This window comes from Accipiter gentilis, chromosome 34 (assembly GCF_929443795.1).
Source record: "Accipiter gentilis chromosome 34, bAccGen1.1, whole genome shotgun sequence".
Classification (NCBI taxonomy): Eukaryota; Metazoa; Chordata; class Aves; order Accipitriformes; family Accipitridae; genus Astur; species Astur gentilis.
In genome coordinates this window covers 14612617-14621737 of record NC_064913.1, presented here as the reverse complement: position 1 = coordinate 14621737, position 9121 = coordinate 14612617, and the positions used below count along the sequence as shown (strand labels likewise).

Sequence of the window (9121 nt, the reverse complement as noted above, 5' to 3'; positions counted from 1 at the left end):
AAAGGCCAGTTTTGTCTTTTGTTGGAGAGGGCAGTAAATTACGGGTACGAGTGTATTGCGGTAGTGAGGAAATACTTAGGGAACAACATGTGCAAATATTGCTGTGATTTCCTTGGTCTTTCTATCTATCTGCAATGCTAAACCCAAGGATTATCGAAAGTTTGGCTTTTAATGACATATTCACACGGTATCTCTGGGTCAGCCCTGAGCCTCCTGGTTGACTACCGTGTTGTCCAAGTTAAGAAAATCAAACATCTCTCTCCACAGAGAGATTGCTGGCATTGGCCTCTCTGCTCAGTTACAATGTGCTGCCTTCTAGCCAGGTTTCAACCCGAGTTTTGTAAATCTTTGCCACTTCACACTAAAGCTGACTCATGGACAAAGACAATGTTGAGCTGGTTGGGATGGCAACAGAAAAATTTTGGTGCGTTTGTGTGTGTGCACGTTGAACACAAGGGAGGTTCAAGAGAGTTCTGTCACAGAGCACAAGAAAAGGCGTTCTCTATAGGTTACTCATCATCAGGATAATACTAAACAAGATGAGAATATTAAACTGTTGTATGTCAGGAAAAAAAAAAGGCCTTTAGTATCTTAACTTTCTCCAATGCTCAAGGTGCCCCTGTCACCACATGTCGATCTCTGCAAGGATTAACCAGCAAAATCCCCACTGAAGACTACTGTGCCAGTGCACAAACTCATGAAAACTTGGTAACACCCTCCAGCCTCCTAAAAATAAAGAGAAAAGAAAATCTATGGAAGTTTTCTTATACAATAGTTATGACATGCTGTAAACTGTTACATGTTGCAACAAGTTTGAATGAAGCTTGTCATTACCTCCACTGCATTATTCATATTACTATTAAGACAGAACAGTAATGAAAAAATCTTAGCAAGATTTATAAAATTTTGATGGGGTTGGACCCCCTCCCTCCCCGCTCCAGTCTCCAAGGTAGAAGTTACCTCTGTAAACAGAAAATCTTCGTGTCAAAGGAAGATGCTCCCTCTCACAGCTTGTGTTAGGCAGGGAATTATAAAAGTTGTGGCTGAAAAATGCGCACTGTGTACCCGTGCAAGACTGTGGCCGGAGATGTGACAGCGCGTGTGACAGCAGCTTCAGCGTTCGTTCATGCTGGGGTGAGCATGAACCTTCTTTCCACAGATCTGCATTTTGAAGGGACTGTTTGTGGGGAAGATGAGGTGTTTTAGGACAAATACGCTCAGCCTAAACCACCACTCATTCTAAGCCTCAATTCTGCATCTGTAGAATATGCAGAAATTGACATAAGTAGGTTTAGATCAAATGCTGATAAACGGGTAAAATATGCTTCCACATCTCATGTTATTTAAAGTGATTTTCCTCAGCTCACTCGCCAGTCTCCAAAGCTAAAAGTTATCCCTTATTCCAAGTAGATACACATACACAGTTTATCATTTTGAATCATCCTTTCACCTTGAGATCAGCCGGAGCAAAGTTCAGGTGCAGGCAGAGCACGTAGCTACCTCGGACGGCTAACTGCCGGCGGCTGCAAAATTATGATCGGCACCGGTGGCCGCAGTTTTGGCTCTTTTGCCTGCTTTTGCCTGTCCTTTCTGCTGGAGGGAATGGGGACCGGCTGTCCAAGCCACCCAAGCTACGGTCAGAGCGGACACCTCTGTCTCCCTGCACAGCTGGATCCACCTCTGCCCAGGCGTTGGGCTCCAGCTGTGGTGCCGCGTGGGGGGGATTTCTCCAGGGTGGAAAGAGAGGGACGGGCTCGTCTTTACCTTCACCCCCTTCCCCACGCCGTTTGTGCAAGGGCACAGATTCACGGGGAGAAGGGAGGAGGAGGGAGCAGACCTGCACTGTCACCCAGCACCACCCAAAGTCTTCCGCAGCATCCCCAAACCTCCCCCCCAAACTTTCCAGCCCCCTGCACCACTCAGCCCTCTTCCTTCTCTCCCTTCTCCCCAGGCATTTCCCATTCCCGGTCCCCGATATCTCTCTCCCCCATCCGACACAAGCCTTTCATGCCTCTACCTGTGCGCTTGACATAAACACTCTCGACCTCTGAGCAAAATACTCCTTTTTTTCCCCCAGCCCTGACGTCTTAGCCCTGCCCGCGTACTGGCACGGCTGCTGCCAGCCCAAGCTCTCGCTGCGAGGCCACGGGGAACAAACCGGAGCCGTCAGCCGCGCGCCGGCCCCACGGCACCATGACGGCAACCGCGCCAAGCTGACAAAAGCTCTGGCCGTGAAAGCCACCGCCACAAAGAATTTACAGTCTCAGCAGACAGGACGAGCGGAGGCTTGTGAGGAGGGAAACAGGAGAGCAGAGAGAAGAAATATGACAGCCCAACACAGAGGACATCAGTAACGTCTTCAGAGCTAGATGGGCTGAGACGGACCTGCATCTCAAAAAGAAGAAGGTATGGCTAGGGGACCATCACTCACAGAAAGCAGGGTTACCGAGATTTTATGATCGACCGTGCGATCCTCGAAAAGGTTGAATTTAACCCTCTAAATGCCTAGCTCAACTGAAAAATAATTTAGGGAATTACAGTCTGACTAAAACGTTAAGACACATTAAATATCTGCAGTGGTCCCCTCTGAGTTTATAAGCCGTGACTATTGAAAATTTTAGACTCTCATAACAAAGACAGAGGGATTGACTTCAGGGATGTGTCGTCTCTGAAGTAGACCAAAATAATTACAGAATAGTGGTGAAACATATAGGATAGGAGAAAGAACATTCTTGCTAGTACACTGCTCTAAATTCAGTGTGATTGAAAAGATTTTAGAAAGATATCGGTAATTTTTCATGGAATGGAAATTGAAAGAAAGAAATACATCTGCCTCAGATATCTCAGTTTTGTGTTGTTTTGCTGATTAGAAACAGCCCAATTTGTTTTACAATATCATTTGTTACTGTACCGCAAGGTTCCAATAAACACTTTAATAAACATCACAGCCCAAGAACTCATCATCCCTGGTTATGTTTCCATAAAAATTTATGACAGTATCATTCTGGCAGGGCTTCTGACTGAAGAATTTAACTTAGATGGTAATTTGTGATTTTTTTGGAGGGGGGGGGGGGGGGGAGAGATATTTGTAGAGCAGTTGGATGCAGCTGGCTAATCCCATGAGCCCTGCAAGTGGCAGACATTTAGAGTTTTTTTTGGACATTTTGTGCCTCCTGCCTCCCACAGTGGCCTGGTGCAAACAGGGATGAGCAGTGGAGTGGTTACAAGCCCGAGCCTGAGCTCCAGCTCAAGCCTGTGGATGGGACACTGGCTCTGCCTCGACATCGCCCTGCTGGCTGCAGGTACTGGTACTGGGGCTGGTGAGTGACTCTTTCTAGACCCTGGAAGCTAAATTCCAGTCCAGGCCCCCTGCCTGTTGCTTTAGATGTATCTAGAACCTGCCTGATCTTTATGGTTGAAACAGTGGTGAGAAAACCCTTGAATTGACTTTACCCCACAACCCAATTCTGTTCTTTCCTCCCAGTTCATAGTTTCAGCTAATAGTTTTGCACCATGTCATACTGAAACAGTGAGATTATTTTCACATATATCTTAACAACACTTAATGCTATCCAATACTTAAGAATAAGTTTTGCTACAAAGACCTTCGGACTAAAGGACTAGCTCTGCCAAGCGGAGTGGAGGCTGGACCTGCCCACGGCTCTGGGCTTGGTGGCAACCAAGGGAGCAATTCGTGAGGAGGGGCACAAAAACAATAAGCAAGAAAGAAAACAAGGTCTTTCAGTTAGCCCTGGTGAGGAGATCAGAGATAGCGAGAGCCCAATAGCGTCCCCAGCTGCTGGTGGCATCTGTGCGGCAGGTGAGATTGGGAGCCTGCACGAGCGCTCAGCACCGTGCAGCACTCGTCCCTGGGAGCTGCTGCTCAGAGCCTCCCTTTTTTTAACTTCTATTTTTCTCCAATTTTAGCTGCAGCAGAGAAAAGTAAAATGGGAGGACGGGATTTGATGCACACAGAGATAGTTCAGTTTATTGGTAGCAACAATCTGCCAAATTCCCAATATTAATTGGCCACGTTTGTCTCCTCAGTGGAAAAGAGACTTTATCAGGAATGTGATTTATATAAAAGATAGCTGGTTTTATACCTCTTTATACAAAGCAGGCACTCTTGGCTTAAATCAGCATTAAAGCATTTAAACAATAAGTTGTTAACTCATAAAACAGTAAGTCAGCTTCCAGCACAAGCCAAAATCAGTCACTGTCAGGTTCTGCTCACTTGGTAGGAGTCTCCAGGCAAATTCTCTCACATCTGTGCCTTAAAAATAGATTTATCTCAATGCGTGGGGGATTTAGCTCAGATTCTCATCGCAAAGCGGTCCATTTCCAGACCATTTTTATAGCAAAGTCATAGACGCACACAGGTGTGGGGTTTTTATTTGTTTATTGGCTTGCCTTTTTTGTTTTTTAAAGGAAATGTCACTGTTTTATTTTTCATGAGTATTGCACCACGGAGACCAAAAGTATATGGGCTTCACCACTGTGCCTTCATTTTGTAAGTTCTCCTATGGCTCAGTATATGACTGTTCTTTACTACATTGGCTTATGCAGCTTTTTCCTTTTCAATTTTCTTAGCATTACTTCCTACTGTACAGCTGAAGACTAAAAATAAAGGATAAAATGACAATAAAGGCTCCCAGGGAAAAACAAAAGGGAGAAAACATGAAAAGGACTTGAGAAGAAAAGGGCACAAAAGCACAAAGTACAAAGGAGCCTAGAGTTGAAAAGATTATAGAATTAAGGGGAAAAACGTGCTAATGTAATCGTAAAAAAAAGAGAAATAATTCAAATGAAAAGCCATCAAAAGGAAGATAAAAAGGAGGAACATTTAAAAAAAGGGGGGAGGTATTTTTAGACAGCCTGTTTAACCTGAGGGGACAGCCCTCAGGAAAGCCAGATGTAGTTTACTGAAATTATTCTCCTAATAAAATGAGTAACAGAACAGAGAGCACCATAACAACACTTTTAATGGAGTACAGAAACCCGTGTTTTCCCTCTCCTTTCATAACACCTTTGTTTTGGGTAGCTCATGAGCACAACTTTCAGAACGGGTGCTGGCATTCCCAGCTCGTTAATTCTCTACCGAAATAATGCCTGCGCGGCTCGTCCTTATTTTTCTGTGATAAACATAAACCCCTCAGTTTTCCCTACCTATAAAATGGGGATATTATTTCTGGACCTGTCTCACCCTGGAGGAGAGGAGGTGGATTAAGGGCCAAGGGGGAGTCGTCCCCAAATTCTCCACATCTGGCTTGAGCATTGGGGATGCAGCCCTGCATGGCAGGACCAGCGTCCCCAGCCCTGCCTGCCCGTTGCCCTTTCCTCAGGCTCATCCCAACAGGTAGCTTTAATTATTTATGTGGTGCTCTTAGCAGGGTTAAAATCAAATGGCCATTCTGAGGGCAGAAGGGGAGAGTCAGTTCAGCTTGGTAAAACACAGTCATTAATTTTCTACATGATAATCTTTCATTACAGTGCTATATTTAAAGCTAAGAAGTCTTTTTTTCCCTCTTGTTCAAAGCCCTTATTTACAACAATGTCTACGTTTCCTGAAATACTACATTTCTGGCTGGGAATTGTTATGGTTCTTCTAATTTCAGAAATGAGCTATTCTGAAAGATTAGAAAAAGAAGTATTACACTTGTGTTTAAATGATATCAATACAAAAAAAAAACCAAGAGTGAGGATTCTCATTAGTAAAAACAGTCTTCATTTCCCATTTCGTCTCACTGGGGCCCCAGTATAATGCAGTTGAAAAGACAGTTAGATAAATTAACAAAAGAAACATCCATCAAGGACTATTAATCACAAAGGTGCAAACTCAGTTTTTGGCTTAGGAAGCCACTAAGCTAAGTCACTAAAACTACGGGAAACTGAAATATCACTTGGTTCTCACCTTGATTTAATCTTGCTTTAGATCAAACGGAGCTGGTCTAGATGCACTATTGCATGCAGCTTGGCATTTTAATGTTATGAAACCAGAGCACAAAGAACCAAAAATACCTTTTTAAAGTATTTGTCATGGGGATTTCATTGGCATGCATTGCATCAGAAGAGCCAGATTGTCCCTGTTAGACACACTGTTAAGGGCAGAGAGTATGAAGCCTGTGTTTCCCACTGCAACACGCAGCTCTGTCTAGGTTAGAGGAAAAAAAAAAAAAGGGCAATGGAGAAACTTCTCATTAGGTCGGCACACGTGCAGAAAGGAAAGGCCTTGACAAGTGAGTCGGAAGGCCACGGAAATATTCAGAAGTGGTGAGTGCAGTTCCCAGACAGGCTGGGTAGTTGTTTCTGATGTTCATTAACACTTTCCCATTATGGGTTACACACAGCCAAATCCTATCAATGGCTGACTTAATCATTGCTGGGATGGGGATAAGGGAGGGGGACAAGGCTGAAATCAGGCGAGCCTGGACAGCAGGGAAATTCAAGGTAAAAACCAGACCGCTGCCAAGCTGTGGTTGACATTTTCCACATGCCTGGCATGTTAGAATGGGTCTGCACGGTCAGGAGCAGGTTTAAAACCTCATTTCTGCCCACAGTCTGATGTGGAAGGCGGGTCGTCTCTGTGATGAACCCAAGCTAATAAGCCCTGGGAGTGCCACTGTCCTTTTCTAGGGATGGCCCCAAATGCCTGGCCTTGTCTTGGTTCCCTTCTCACTGCCCCAACCGAAGAAAACAGCACTCAGACTGGCATTTAGTAAGCCCAGAGGGATCTCCCAGCCATAGAAGTTCCTCCATCTGTAGCTGTCTTTTTATTAATTTTTTTCACACTTATATTCATAGCACATACGTTGAGGAAATGGAAGCGATGAGAAAGCAGGGCTAGCATAGGTAGAGCACTGATCAGTCCTCCACCGGCAAAACGGCCCTCATCACCATTTCGTTTGTGCACAGAGCTTCCCTGGTTTATCACATTTTGGCTCAGCTTACCAGGAAGAAAACGCTCCGTCATGTGCGGTGCTACGTAACGGAGGCGTGCAGTCAAACCGGAGCAGTAATAAAGACGAATTGCACGACCACACTCTGCATAGCTCGTGAGCTGATGCATGTTCGAGTAACGCCGCTTATCAAATCCACTGGAGAAAATGAGGGGCGGTTTGTGGAATGCTCAGGAATAGAAAAACAGTCTGCTAGAGAAACTCATTGCTGATCGCAGATGGATCTGGGTGAGCTATCTGGCAGTAAGCAGAATGGGACCGAATGGGACACAGCAGGCAATTTCTCCCAGAAAGGGGTGACTTTGGGGAGCAGAGCAGTAAAATGTCACGGAGTGGATGCAATCAGAAGGTGTTGGCTGGTTTACCAGTTCAGGTCCCCAAGCCTGGGACTCCACCTGGGCATGTGAGTCTATTAACGTAGGACTGCGGCTCCCTCAGTTAAAAACCATAGTCCCGTCTACTGGCATTAGTATAGTGAATCCGCGGAAATGAAAATACAGGAAGCATTTCCCAAATGGTCATGCATATGGTTATGCTTGACTTCAAAGCTGAGTGCATTACTATGACCTCTCTCCCCTCACGCTCCCTTTTCCCAAGGGAAGAAATTTGTGTCTCCGATACTTTTGCACCTTCCTTTGAAAACATCTTAATGTTAACTCCATTCTTCTTTAACAACATATTTTCCTTTATCTAAGAAGTCTGAAAGCAAAATCCCACGTGAAGGATGGTGTCAATATTCCCCTCCACAACCTCCTTGTCTTTAAACAGTAAAATTGTTGACACATGGCTCAGAATATGAATATTTGATCAAAATGAACCTTCAGTGATTCCAGAAATTTCACGTCCCCAAGCGTCTTTTTGGCAGATGGCCAGTAATCATCTACATTTTTTTCCATTTGGATCCACCTTGTTTCAGGTTTAATGCCCTTAGAATAGAACAACCATTATGGAAATTAGTTAGCAGCTGCTGTACATCAATGTTTAGAAAATTAATATTACCCACATTACACAGCACAGAAGCTGAATTTTAATGAAGCATGGAAACTATAAGCAAATTGACCTTTCACCTCATCAGAGAAATAGTCAAACACAACTTTGTCGGAGAAAACTTACAATTTGCACCAGAATTCTCTGGACACGATAACAGAAATATACTATTTTCATTGTAACAAAAGGAACTAAATGCTAGGCAGATTAAAGACTACAACAGCATCTAAACTATTATGTGCTCTTACTGCTAAGCTTTAGAAATATTTTCTCTTAGTCATATGACAGTGGAAATTACAATGCTTTATAATAATAGATCCAACACACGAAGAGAAATCATGAGATATATGCTGGGAAGAAAACTGATCTAAGCAGCCAGCTGAAGTTTCCCCTGGCTTAGGAGCTGTTACCAGCCCGTACCAAGAAGGCAGCAGCACCGATCCCTTGCCGGCTGTTTGGTTGCTGGCTTCTTTGCTTTGCTGTTTTTCATCACCGTTTTTTCTCCTTTTTATTGAACTATCCCAAATGTTCAGTTCTGACCTCTTTAATTTAAATCATGTATCTTCTGTTATATTCTAAGACAGTTATAACTAAATCACAGGAAAAACAGAAGGGGTGAATTTATTATACTCAAGCAATGTATCATAGACATTTTAATTTCGGCTAGAAACATTTGGTTAATGTATTTTTCTCTCCTTTTTAAAAAAAAATAATTTGAAAAACCCACTTAGGAAAACTTGCAGGGTACCTTTCTGCAGGGACTTTCGAAAATAATTTTTTTAGCCTTATTAAAACACCCTCCTAGTGTGTTTCTGTGTATGTGCTTGTGTGGTGTTGTGCTTTTTGTAAACATGCGTCAAGACTGCCAGTATAAATTTACCTTGAGGGTATATTCATTGTATAAATGGCAGCTAGTACAAGAAAGTCTTCCGATGGAAAATTATGCACAGTTTCTAGCAGAACTATTTACTGGTGTTCAAAGCTAGAGGAACAGGTCTGAATGCTGTAGTGGCCACATTTAGTTTTTATTCACATGTAGGTGGCAATAAAAAAGCTCTGAAACTCTCAAAAGTTACTAAACGTAAAAAAAAATAAAACGAAACAACTCACCAGGAGGACGTTACAAGACTCAAATAACTGTAAAATAAACTGACTCACCTGGCTGCAGGAGGAATCCT

At 43.5% G+C, this 9121-nt stretch overlaps 1 long non-coding RNA gene across 1 annotated transcript; it reads left to right on the top strand.

Moving 5' to 3' along the window:
* Positions 1-2285: 2285 nt before the first annotated feature.
* LOC126034574 (uncharacterized) lies at positions 2286-7047 on the top strand. Its single transcript, XR_007504654.1, has 3 exons — positions 2286-2406; positions 3187-3320; positions 6913-7047. It is a non-coding gene; the product is annotated as an uncharacterized LOC126034574 (long non-coding RNA).
* The last annotated feature ends 2074 nt before the right edge of the window (positions 7048-9121 follow it).